Raw genomic sequence first — 14,496 nt, forward strand, 5'->3', positions numbered from 1 at the left:
AACTGTCACAAAGTGTTTTATGTTTCCAACCCAAACAGTGAGTTTCACAAACAGAGGCTTATTCTGTCTGATCGTCTTATTACAGTTAAATCAATCAACAGTAAGAGTTAACGGGTTGAAGAATAAAACTCTAGAAACTGTAATGTAAAGTGTTTGTTACAATACCTTTTCATGTTGGAAACAACCTGCTGCCTCGCTGGTAAGAGGAAGTAAACTGCTGGATTGATACTGAGAGAGAGAGAGAGAGAGAGAGATTTTAATCATTAATCAACAGTCTCAGGTAAGGAGAGTGTAGGAGCCATTTGAATTTGAGTAGTATGTGTTTGTGTATAGCTCACTGTGACCACAAGGGTGCAGTATAGGTTCTGCTCACATGGTGACAGACAGCACAGCAACAGGTGTTTTAAATGAACAGGTTATCAGTATGAGCCTGCAGGTGATGGGGAGCACACGGTTCTTACCGTAATTCATCTTTTGTCTCAAACCCAGCATCAAGCAAGACTTCATTTATAAGTGGTAAAGTACTGTTTCTGTAAATATTAAATTGTTGCAATAAATGGGAACATCACCCAAAGAAGAACTTTTTTTTTTTGACATTAAGTGGAAACGAGTGAAGAACATTCCTTAAGCCACCTACGTTAAGTGACTAATTAAGTTTGTTTTTTGGATAGTCACTACAGAGAGAGACTTGATTTTATTCCTGTCTCATCAGGAAATACTGGTAAAAATATTTAAATGTTAAATGTTGGCATAACAGCAGTTAATTAAATCAGTCTCATAAAATGAGCCATTCATTTGGAATTTTGATAAATTATTAAAATGTCCAAATATTAATGGTAAATTAAGTTAATTAGGATAGTAAGTAACACTTTTAAATAATTAATGTTTATAAGCCCTTAATAAACAATTAATTACTGATGAATTAATGATGAGTTCATGTGGAGTTAATCACTAATTCATTATTATCAATGATTTATCAATTACATCTTAATAATTATGTCTTAATAATTTATAACAAATTAGTATTAGCTTTAGTTTAGTAATAAATATATTCCTTTACATAAAGTCATCTCCTGTGTTCATTGTGTGGATTTAAATTCAAACAAACTGAGAATTCAGACCTTCAGAGTTGATGCTGTGTGTTATCTGGTGCCCCGTTATTTAAATCTCATTGAAACTAACTCTAAATTATATTGATATCAGACATCATCAATACCTAATCACACTACATTTTTGGTGCCTCGTGTGAGGCGGATTTGCTTGAATTGCCCTGGGGGCTGCCTCCTCCATTAAACATATTGATCCTCACTAAACTCCTTTTTTTATATGAACGTCAGAGATGTAGTGGAGGGTAAACGCACCTAAACTCACGTTATCGCCTTCTGATCTGCAGAGTTTAGCAGCTCTTCAGTCTGAAATTTATATTTAAAGTCCCATTGAAAACCAATGAGAGATCAGTCAGAAAGGGAAAGGCAATTTTATTTGATGGGAGGAAAACCTGTTATGGTTTAATTGGAGTTTTTATTTACACCTCCTGGTACATGATAAAGCCACCAATAAAGATTTTCCAGGACGTAAAAGTAATGAGATTTTGTTATAAAAATAAAAGAAAATAAATGTTTTGTCACATTTTGGCGTAAATTGTCAAATAGGTGTATGGTATGGTAGTTTGAATGAGTGGCAGCAGTAACAAACTGATGAAAGTTATATGAAGACTGAAGTCTTGGGCTTCAACGAGCCACAAATTTATTTTTCTGCCCCTTTCCTCCCCCCGCTTGATGTTGCTTTTGGTTTCTGCTCCATTACTTCAGTATTAAAGGTTAAAACTGGACTATTAAAATATTAAAGCTGCTCTAGTCCAGATTTGACTGTAAAATATTGACCTACTGACCTCACAGCACAGGATTTCTGGGTAATGAAGTCCTCAAATTCTTCAAACAGTTACCTCTTGCTGCCATTAGGGGGCGCCAAAGTGCCGAGTGCAGCTTTATCATTCTGATACTGATACCAGTATCTTTGGATTGAAGCTGCCAACAGCTGATATTTTGTGCCAAAATTCATTCATTTTTTTTACCCACATATTCTGTTTCAGGGTGGTGGAGCCTATCCCAGCATGCATTGGGTTGAAGCCAGGTCTCCAGTCCAGACAGACAGACACTCAGCAGACAGCAGACTGTGGAGGAAACCAGGAGAACATGCAAACTGCACACAGAACGGACCGGGAATCGAACCCACGTACTTCTGTCTGTGAGGTGACAGTGCCACTGTGCTCTTATTCAGTAATCTTTAACCGCCCAGCTCCATGAAGTCAACGGACCACAACCCAACTTCTGCTAAAAATATAAAGTCAATACATTTTTACCACAAGAGGTTTTGGTCTCAGCAGCTAAGTTCACTTCTTCTAATGTGTGTCCTTGTGGAGATTTTCAAAATAATTGTGTCATTAACAGATATAACAGATAAAACACGGGGTTGTTTTCCTAGTGATTGACAGGTCGATTACGGGCCAATAGCAGGCGGAGCTGCCGACGGCCCAAACTCCGCCCCCTCCACCTTGGCTCCGCCCCTCTGCCTCTCTTTGGCTGCTCTGGCTCCAAAAAATGTCAACATGGCGGCGACCGTAAACACAATCTGCAGCTTTAAAACCTTCAGAAGACGATGGAGGAAGAAACTCACTGCATCTGTTTACAGTCTGTGGTTCATGAGTAGACTGCAGCAGGTCGGTTTATTAACAGCAAATACCAGTACAACACACTGATGACGAGTCCAACAGATGCTGCTCAGTAAGCTGTAATAAAGTCAAATGTCGCCTTACTTCACCTTCAAACAGTTCAGTGTCAGGATAAAGGAAACCAGAACAAGATAACCAACATCATGAAGACACAGATATATAGTGAATCTAATCACTAATCAATTCTTGAATATTTTTTCTGGTGAATGTTTTTTTTTTTGACACTGAGGAAGCCAATTCATTCCATTCAACCAGCTGATGGAAACGCAACTAATTCACATTTCATAAGTTCATTTAAAATTCGCCTGACAGTTTGATGGAAACGTGGCTAATGAAGGAGAAATGTTCCCGCAAACTTCACATATCTTATGCAGAAAAATCAAATATATTCTTTAAAGTTTTTGAAGGCCATGAACATGAAATATTGAACATTCTTCAAACTGAATCTAACAGAAGTCTGAGGGTGAGGCTGGTGAAGTGTAAACCTGCAGGCGGTGAAGGTGCAGTCAGGGATGAAGAGGAGGATAAACCCAACGAGAATAAAGACTTTTACCTGAATTCACCTCATCAGTGGACTTCATGAAAAGAGGAATATCTTGTACATTCAGTGTATGAGATATGATTTGATTTTTATTACCTTGGACTGCTGTGTTTACACACTCATTAAATTGCTGACACCAAGTGTACGTATTACTTATTACTTGTTTTACTTATCTTACTTAGTCTTATTAATGGAGCTGGAGGGAAAAACAGCAGCTGATTCATTGGTTCATAAGAGACAGGACAGCATTGTGATATAAAATGTTGGATATCACCCAAGTCTAGACAACCAGTCTGCTGCTGGTGACACCGAGCTTCACTGCAGCAGTTTGGGGTTCAGTGCTTTGCTCAAGGGCTCCTCAGCTGTGTTGAGGGATTGTATTACTCAGTCTAATATTCTCTAGACTGTTGATTATTACTATTATTTTTTCTTGACTAGACTTCCACAGCTTCCCATCGATCCATCCAGTCATCTTCCAACAGAGAATCATGTGCAAACTGCATACATAACAGTCCTGTTTCTTGAAATTCTATTTAATTTTTACTACTACTTACTTCTTATATACTACCTCAAAAATAAATGTATTCCCTAATTTCCATTTTTTTTCTTATTTCTCCCACGGCGCAGTCGAGGGCATCAGGAGCCAAATTCAGGTCAGTCAGTCAGTCAGGTAACGCTTCATGAGATGGCCTCTAGAGGGCGTCTCTGACTAACAGATTGCCTCTCTCCTATGGGCTAAACGCCACATTGAGTCCCATACACTGATGATGTCATATTGTATGCCACACACTGAGTTACACTCTCCACCGTTAACTTACAGACATCCACATCTTCTGCTGTCCTGCAAACCTTAACGGTCGGTCAGGTTATCACCTGTGGTTTTTAAGTGACGTTGGTGGAATAGGTAATTTAACCGATAAACGTGTTGCACTATCTGAGCATTGCTTACACATCCTGAACCCCACTCGCCACCGTTAACTTACAGACATCCACGTCTTCTGCTGCCCTACAAACTTCAACGACAGGTAACTTTATCACCTGTGGTATTTAAGTTACGTTAGCCGCACCGACACTGATCCGTTGTGTCTGTCCGTCTCAAGGAGGTTCAGTCTCTGTTTATTTCAATTAATTTTTAATAAGAGCTGTCTGTTGTCCGGACAGGATTGATGATGCGTCCGTCTCCGTCAGATTTCCATCCGTTTTGACGGACAGAACTTTTTCTGGACGGACGGATTCGTCACCATGTGTTGGCCAATCAGAGACATTCCTACGTTTGTTTTGGAAAGCCTTGTATAACGTGGGGATGACTGGAGGTTTTCCAGGTCAGTTTTTTATTTATGTATTTATGACTGTATAATCTGTTTCTTCTTGTTTCTATGAAGCAGCTCCGTTATGAGCAAAGCTAGGCTGCTGCCTCTCCACCATGTTGACGTTCCCAAACAGCCCAATGGAAGAAATCTATCCGTCAATAATTCTGTCTGTTTTCCGACGGATCAGTGTGGCCGCAGCTGGTGGAATTCAACACACGCACCGTGGGCCTGTGCAGGATCTGGACTTGTTTGTGTAATTGCACCACCAAGTCTAATTCCTTGTATGTGAAAATTACTTTAAAAACTGATTTTGATTTATTCATTTTCTTTGAACCCACAGCCTTGCCATCATAGGCCCACTGCTGTGTCTTCTGGGCTGAGGATCTGCTGTGAGGCTCTGTAGAGAAAAACATATAAGGACTTTATAAGGACTGATTTATCCAGTTTAAGGACTGATTTACCTTTTATAAGGACTGATTTACCCAGTTTAAGGACTGATTTACCCAGTTTAAGGACTGATTTACCTTTTATAAGGACTGATTTACCCAGTTTAAGGACTGATTTACCCAGTTTAAGGACTGATTTACCTTTTATAAGGACTGATTTACCCAGTTTAAGGACTTATTTACCTTTTATAAGGACTGATTTACCCAGTTTAAGGACTTATTTACCTTTTATAAGGACTTATTTACCCAGTTTAAGGACTTATTTACCCAGTTTAAGGACTTATTTACCTTTTATAAGGACTGATTTACCCAGTTTAAAGACTGATTTACCTTTTATAAGGACTGATTTACCCAGTTTAAGGACTGATTTACCCAGTTTAAGGACTTATTTACCTTTTATAAGGACTTATTTACCCAGTTTAAGGACTTATTTACCCAGTTTAAGGACTTATTTACCTTTTATAAGGACTGATGTACCCAGTTTAAGGACTTATTTACCCAGTTTAAGGACTTATTTACCCAGTTTAAGGACTGATTTACCTTTTATAAGGACTGATTTACCTTTTATAAGGACTGATTTACCCAGTTTAAGGACTGATTTACCTTTTATAAGGACTGATTTATCCAGTTTAAGGACTGATTTATCTTTTATAAGGACTGATTTATCCAGTTTAAGGACTGATTTACCTTTTATAAGGACTGATTTATCCAGTTTAAGGACTGATTTACCTTTTATAAGGACTGATTTATCCAGTTTAAGGACTGATTTACCCAGTTTAAGGACTGATTTACCTTTTATAAGGACTGATTTACCTTTTATAAGGACTGATTTACCTTTTATAAGGACTGATTTACCCAGTTTAAGGACTTATTTACCTTTTATAAGGACTGATTTACCCAGTTTAAGGACTGATTTATCCAGTTTAAGGACTTATTTACCCAGTTTAAGGACTTATTTACCTTTTATAAGGACTGATTTACCCAGTTTAAGGACTTATTTACCTTTTATAAGGACTGATTTACCCAGTTTAAGGACTTATTTACCTTTTATAAGGACTGATTTACCCAGTTTAAGGACTTATTTATCCAGTTTAAGGACTTATTTACCTTTTATAAGGACTGATTTACCCAGTTTAAGGACTTATTTACCTTTTATAAGGACTGATTTACCCAGTTTAAGGACTTATTTATCCAGTTTAAGGACTTATTTACCCAGTTTAAGGACTTATTTACCTTTTATAAGGACTGATGTACCCAGTTTAAGGACTTATTTACCCAGTTTAAGGACTTATTTACCCAGTTTAAGGACTGATTTACCTTTTATAAGGACTGATTTACCCAGTTTAAGGACTTATTTATCCAGTTTAAGGACTTATTTACCTTTTATAAGGACTGATTTACCCAGTTTAAGGACTTATTTACCTTTTATAAGGACTGATTTACCCAGTTTAAGGACTTATTTATCCAGTTTAAGGACTTATTTACCCAGTTTAAGGACTTATTTACCTTTTATAAGGACTGATTTACCCAGTTTAAGGACTTATTTACCTTTTATAAGGACTGATTTACCCAGTTTAAGGACTTATTTACCTTTTATAAGGACTGATTTACCCAGTTTAAGGACTTATTTATCCAGTTTAAGGACTTATTTACCTTTTATAAGGACTGATTTACCCAGTTTAAGGACTTATTTACCTTTTATAAGGACTGATTTACCCAGTTTAAGGACTTATTTATCCAGTTTAAGGACTTATTTACCCAGTTTAAGGACTTATTTATCCAGTTTAAGGACTTATTTACCCAGTTTAAGGACTTATTTACCTTTTATAAGGACTGATTTACCCAGTTTAAGGACTTATTTACCTTTTATAAGGACTGATTTATCCAGTTTAAGGACCGATGTACCCACCATAAACACATCCATTGAATTGAAATTGTCAATATTAACAAAACACCTCCTACAAACATATACAGAAGTAAAGGACTTTACTGTTTCATTGAAGCAAAATATATTTTTGAAATTTTGCCACAGGTCATGAAACTTGTTTTGTTGTTTTGTTGCGTTGCTGTGAGTGTGTGTGTGTGTGTGTGTGTGTGTGTGTGTGTGTGTGTGTGTGTGTGTGTGTGAGTGTGTGTGTGTGTGTTGGGGGATGGGGTGTAGCAATTGTGTCGTCTGTCGATTCTCTGATAGGTCACCAATCCTCTGGCTGATGGAAAGGACCGACTCCCGGAATAAATGTTTGTTCGGTGCTGGTGTGTGTGTGTGTGTGTGTTGAAAAGCTCCCTTAATTAGCTATGGCCGACCAACTGACGAGTTTCATTAATGAGAGAGAGAGAGAGGGAGAGAGAGAGAGCGAGAGAGAGAGGGGGGGGGGGAGAGAGGGGGAGAGAGAGAGAGAGAGAGAGAGAGCCTCTTCGCTTATCAAAGACCAAGAGGCTCTTCAGGCTGGTTTGAGTGTGTGTGTGTGTGTGTGTGTGTGTGTGTGTGTGTGTGTGTGTGTGTGTCCACCTAGAGACAATAACATCAGAGTCATGCTGTCTAAGGAAAAACTCCAAGATACATAAAAAGCCTTTCTAGATACAGACTTCTATCTTCCTAAAGCTGGGGACACATTACATGTTTTTGAAGCCCGATTTGGCAACGATTTGAGATCGGGCAGAGTCGGCGGTCCAGGGTAGTCCACGGTAGTTCAGGGCAGTCCAGGGTAGTTCAGGGCAGTCCAGGGTAGCTCCGGGTAGTTCAGGGTAGTCTAGGGTACTTCAGGGTAGTCCAGGGTAGTTCAAGGTATTTCAGGGTAGTTCAGGTACTTCAGGGTAGTTCAGGTATTTCAGGGTAGTTCAGGTACTTCAGGGTAGTTCAGGTACTTCAAGGTAGTTCAGGTACTTCAGGGTAGTTCAGGTAGTTCAGGTAGTCCAGGGTAGTTCAAGGTATTTCAGGGTAGTTCAGGTATTTCAGGGTAGTTCAGGTACTTCAGGGTAGTTCAGTACTTCAGGGTAGTTCAGGTAGTTCAGGTAGTCCAGGGTAGTTCTGTATATCGCTGTATAGTCGCAGCTGTAATTGTGGGAGTAAAAGTCTTAAATCTCTCTCCTATGATCTTCACAGTAATTTTCAATAGCCAATGAAAACGGAGATTGCGACAGACGAAGCAAGAGAGAAAAATACGGAAGTGTAAACACAAGATCCAACGTGTGCGATGGCAGAGCCGGAAAAGAAAAAGAAACCTGAATGCCTTTTCAGTCTTTTTTCCATGTAAATCGCAGCACCAACCACAACTGCTGCAAGTCATATGGGCTGCACGTTTATTTTGGTATCAAAATATAGTGGAAAAATACACTAATTCTTGTGAGTGCAGGTCACATACTTCGAGAGAACTGCAGCCGCTCATTCTCAGTCTTTTGTATGCGGTCTGTGGTCTTTTGGTTTGTGCTCCTCAATCTTTTCATTGTCGCTTATGATTGGAAAAATCTTTTGTGTCCCCATCTTAACAGAGAAAGATAAGAAAGAGAGAGAGATTTAGGGATGAGGTGATGGAGGGAACAAGGAAGAGATGGGGAGATAAAGAAAAAGAAGACTGGAAGGAAAGGAGAGATGATGGCAGTCGTGTTTTTTTCAACTGCAAAATATTTCTAAAATACGTCCTGTGCTACTTTTCTAAGATTTAACACAAGCTTCTCTCTCCTCTGCCTTCACTGCTGCAATGCCTTGTTCTCAAGGGCGAAGTAACTAATTACATTTACTCACGTTACTGTAACTGAGTAGCTTTTTTGTGTACTTAGTATTTTTTAACATCAGTAATTTTACTTTTACTAAAGTCAATTTTATCTGTCCTCTCTCCTTTTAGAATCACATGGAAAAGATCACAGCTAACAACGTTCTCTGTTCTAAAAAGGAACTCAGGAACTTTCACCCTGAGGACATTTTAAATCAGTTACTTTTACTGAAGTAGATGGTTACACGAGTACTCTTACTTCTACTCAAGTCAAATTTCAGCAAGGTAACAAAACTTCTACTTCAAAATTCTTCTGACTTCTGACAAAAACCCACTCAGCGCTCACATTGCTCCTGTACTGCATTCTAGATCTTATTATTTGGTCAATGTGATAAATAATTTTTTGTCGGTCGGCTGAGAGGAAGTTCGGTCCTGATGCTCCTGATGGGATTTTTTGGCCTCCAAATAAATTCCTGGTGATTTTTGCCTGATCTTTGCTCTCTATCAGTTTAAATTTGGACTAATTTCGGCTGAGATACAGAGAGTGACACCTTACCAAACCCAGCTGACGCCCACACATGACTGCAAGACATTTCATGATCTCATTTATTTTCTGAAAGGGCTTAAAGTGCTTCAAGATACCCAGCATTGGCACATATCTGTGTTAGCTGGTACGTATTTTCTGAATCTCTGTATGAATGCTACTTCCTTCAGCAAATGCTAACAATGCACATTTACGTTTCCTCCATCTGTAACTTTTACAAGGTGACAGCTAACATTGCACATGTGCCTGTTCTGCACATATTTCTGCACATATGCAACCTCCATCTGCAAATCTGACACTGATAATATGAAGAGATTACAATGTCTATTTGCACATCGTCACACACTTCTATATATTTGTATATGTATATTTTTTCTCCCACTAATAATAATAATAATAATACATTTTATTTATAAAGTGCTTTACAACAGCTAAGGGAAAAAGAAAAAGAAATGTATAAAATATATAAAACAATTAGTAATAGTAACAATAATGATAGATAAATAAATGAATATAATAAAATAATGACATGAGTATGCATATTAAAACAGTAAAATCGAAAACAGTGATGATGGTTTGTTCATTGCTGGAGAGGCAGTGGCAGTCGGATATTGTAGGCAGTTTTGAAAAGGAGGTTTTGAGTTTATTTTTGAATGTGGGTTCTCTTCTTCTCCTCCGCGGTTCGGCGACCCAGTTTCCCCACAGGGATCATTAAAGTTTCATCTAATCTAATTCTGAAATGTTGATGCCTGCTCTTAGAAAATTACTGCTGGCATCAGAGTAAAGCACATTATGGTTACTATGGGTTACTAGAGCTTAAGACTATTGAGAGCTTGCATTACAAAGTAGTTCTGTTTATGAGCGTAGGATCATCTGTGTCTTAAAATATCTGAGTCTGAAATATTAACGGATGAATTTCAGACAGGAATGGATATATAGTGTTTTGGAATGAGATCCTGTATTTTTTATTCATGTACATCCAGCACAAGCCTGAATTATAAAATGCAGAGGAAACCTGAAGCCTGCAGAAAGACTCTAACACCAAACATGTTCAGACCAAGCAGCCAAAACCTCCAGTGAATGCTGAAGCCAGTCCTGAAGTGCAGCAGCAGATCCTCTAACTGCATCACATCGCTAGCTTGTCTGGGAAGCTAAGCAGGTCTGGCTGTGGTTAGTCCTTGGATGGGCGACCACCTGGTGCTGGAAGTGGTGTTGGAGGACCAGTAGGAGGTGCTCTTCCCTCTGGTCTCATGAGTAATATCCCCAATGCCCCAGGGCAGAGACAGGGGCTGCGGTCGAATAGTCTTTTTTGCTTAGGAAGGTTCCTAACTTAGTGAAATGACCCGGAAGTACCTAAGTGGCAGCCATGATAAGAGCTGTTCGAATTCTCTATATGCTAAGGAAAGGTGCTTCAATGCTTCCTTACTTAGCTCCTTTAGCATAGGATACACTGGACCATCCTTTACGAAAGGAAAGGAGATAATGCCGTCCCACAATTCTTTGCGGCAGCAACGACGCACCATTCGGCCGTTCACGAAAACAAACGATCATGACCGACAAGGGACGCAGATCATCAAGCAAGTTACCGTTGCTTATTAAGCATGTTCCATCTTATGCCATAACTTGCTAATATGCTTATATGTTTTGAACTTTCAACAATATGTTAAACCCATAGAGGAGAACTATGAACGTTACGCTGCTGTCGTAAAATGATCAAAGTGAAGTTAACGTTGTAGCGTAACCTATGCTCAGTTTGCATTAGTTATTTCTTCATTCTGAGCGTTGTTGTATTGCCAGCCTTTAGGAATATCATTAATTAATTTTACTTCAGTCTCAGATGCTGAAACCCTTTCCTTAATAAAGGCCTGTATCAGCCATAACAACTTCAAAGCACAATCAAGTCAACATTTCAAGGTGTTTACTGAGTTGTGTGGTGGTTCTTAAGCTATTATATGCATAGGCTTATAATCAGATCATAATCAGCATATTAACCAGAACACAGAAGTCTGTCTTTCAAGACAAAGGGATATGAGACGTTTTTAGCCAGATTATGTTTTTAATTCAACATGTTTGAAACTTAAGAATGATGATATGTACAGTAGTTGATTTGTAGGCCTAACAAGTTATGCCTGTCTTGCATGAATTTAACAATAATTTTCATACAATCATTTTGTATCAATTGGGATTCATGTCGATAAATATGAGTGGACAGGAGGGTGAGCGTGAGCAACCATTCTCAATGTGACAACCATTTCGTTTCACTTTTGTGACTGGTAGCCTATATTCCTTTTTTATTTCAATTCCAACCTTGGTGATGAAGAAATATTTTTCACTGGGTTGTCCACGTTTATACAGCCTGCATGAAACAACTCGGTAAGAACGCACGGGGCGAAGTATCTAAGATGCGCTTTTAGTAGTCCATCTCCGGAACATTGTAGTTTCACCACGGCAGACCACGTCATTAACATCCGCCGTTGCATAATTACGCAGCCTAGTGTAAGTGCAGTCGGATTCTCTTAGCACCGCGGTTGTCTTTTCCTAAGTCCTTATGAATTCTCCTTCACATCTTTCCTTGACCTCATGACGTTTTCCAACGAGGTCAAGGAAAAGTGGTTAGGAATAGGAGTTAGGACGTATTTTTTTGACTATTCGACCGCAGCCAGGGACTCTGTCCTGTGAGTGAGCACCGTCCATCGGATGAGATGTTAAACCGAGGTCCTGACTCTGTGGTCAATAAAGATCCCATCGGCACTTATTGCAAGAGTAGAGGTGTAACCCCGGTGCCCTGCCAAAATTCCCAAACAGGCCTTCCTTCCATCATGGCCACCTAATCATCCCTCCTTATCTAATTGGCTCTTTCAGTCCTCTACTCTCCACTGAGATAGCTGATGTGTGGTGAGCGTTCTGGTGCAGAACTGGCTGCCGTGCATCACCCAGGTGGGTGCTACACACCGGTGGTGGGTGAGTTGAGTCCCCCCCACCCACCCCCAATATGTGAAGTGCTTTGAGTACTTAGAAAAGCGCTATATAAATGTAGTCAATTATTATTATTATTATTAAAATCCACTACAGGCTCCAAAAAGACTCCAAACCTCAAACTCCATGAAGTCAACGGACCACAACCCAACTTCTGATAACAATATAAATTCAAGACATTTTTACCACCAGAGGTTTTGATCTCAGCTGCTAATTTCACTTCTTCTAATGTGTGTCCTTATGGAGATTTTAAAAATAATTGTGTCATTAACAGATGTAACAGATAAAACACAGGGTTGTTTTCCCAGTGATTGACAGGTCGATTAGGGGCCAATAGCAGGCGGAGCTGCCGACGACCCAAACTCCGCCCCCTCCACCTTGGCTCCGCCCCTCTGCCTCTCTTTGGCTGCTCCGGCTCCAAAACATGTCAACATGGCGGCGACAGTAAACACAATCTGCAGCTTCAAAACCTTCAGAAGACGATGGAGGAAGAAACTGTGCCTGGTTACAGTCATCATGAGGCTTCTCACTTTTTAACTTTTATTTCTCCAGTGAAGTTTCACTGAGCTCCTCCCTGCTGACCAGTTCACCCACACACCAACATATAAAATATATTTGAATGTATGATGTGTTGAAAACCACAAATCTGCTAAAAGTTGTTTTTTCACAAATGAAGAAACAAACGCTTATCTGAAGAGTTCTTTTGCAAAAACAGATAAACGGCATTCCTGAAAAAAATGAACTGACTGCTGTATGTAATGCTTCACTGAACGTACTTTATGAATCCAAAATCTGTTTGGTCACAAAAGCCGATATCACCTATTGACAATGCATTACTAGTTTGTTTTATTGATATTACCTGGAAAAAAAAACATGATTCATAGAAATTAATACAAATGGAGTTATATGGGTAACACTTTATTTTCTGGGTCCACAATTTCCTAATAATTTCCTAGAAAGGAACTGTTAATTTCTTAAGACACTGAACATTTCTAAAATAATTTCCTGGAATGAACTGCAAAACTATAAGTATTTACTGGAAAATAATAGGCAGAGGCAATTATCAGAAGTCATTATTCACATAATTATATAATATAGTTATTTCTTGAATTCTTAATTTTCGTTAATTTCTAATTTTCTATATAACTACTACATCATTTCTTGGAAACAACAGAAGAACTTGGAGGAACTGACCAGCTGCCATTCAACTCTTTCTCTGTTTTCCCTGTAATCAGAACATGATGTCATGGTTCTTTCCAGGAAACTTCCAAAGAAATTGACAGTTCCTTTCTAGGAAATTATTAGGAAATTGTGGACCCGGAAAGTAAAGTGTTACCGTTCAATGTTTTTGCTTCATTTTCTCATTGATGCTCATGTACTTTTGAAATCCTGACACGAGCTTTGAACTGGTTCCAAAGACCCGCGGTTCAATAAACTGCCTCAACACACAAACTTTACATTCAAGTGAGAAAAGGAGAAGCAGCAACATTGCAGCGACTGTTTTTCTGTACCAGCAACACGTCAGAAAAAAAAAACTTAATGTGTGTTTAAAAATGTCCTGAACTCCTGTGAGCTGAAGCCAAAATGAGAATTTAGACACAAACATCGTTTCAATGGAAACACGACATTTAATTAGCAAGCTTGTAGTCCAGAGGTTGTGAAAAAAACAACCAATCACAGCGGTGCTGCTTGTTTTGCAGTTGGGCAGGAAGTCTGTTGTTGTGTGTGTGTGTGTGTGTGTGTGTATGTGTGTGAGTGTGTGTGTGAGCATGCAGTACATATGTGTGTATGTATGTGTGTGTGTTTGTGTGTGCATGAACGTGTGTGTGAACCAGAATCATCCTTCCAGAGGTATTTACAGCGTCAGTTCCTTCTATCCAAGGTCTCTCGCCCGTCTCTCTCTCTCTCTCTCTCTGCTATTGATTTGTACATAACAGCATCAAGTATCGCTGAGTCGGCAGATTCCACCAGGGACCAACATGGATCCACTCTTCCTCCACAGTTCAGTCATATAAGAGTTTATATAAATATGTATGTTTGTTAGAGTTAGACCGATATGTGGGCCGATATTTCCTTTTTATCAAAGTTCCAAATTGTTCAGTTTTCATCTCTCCTCCGTCTCAGGATCAGAATAAAGTTCTTCATGATGTTTTGCAGATAAATGTAGTTTAGTTCAAACTTGAATTGAATTAGTTAAACTGAATGAATGTGAAGACTAAGTCGTCACAATACTGGCTC

This window comes from Centroberyx gerrardi, chromosome 15 (genome assembly GCF_048128805.1).
Source record: "Centroberyx gerrardi isolate f3 chromosome 15, fCenGer3.hap1.cur.20231027, whole genome shotgun sequence".
Classification (NCBI taxonomy): Eukaryota; Metazoa; Chordata; class Actinopteri; order Beryciformes; family Berycidae; genus Centroberyx; species Centroberyx gerrardi.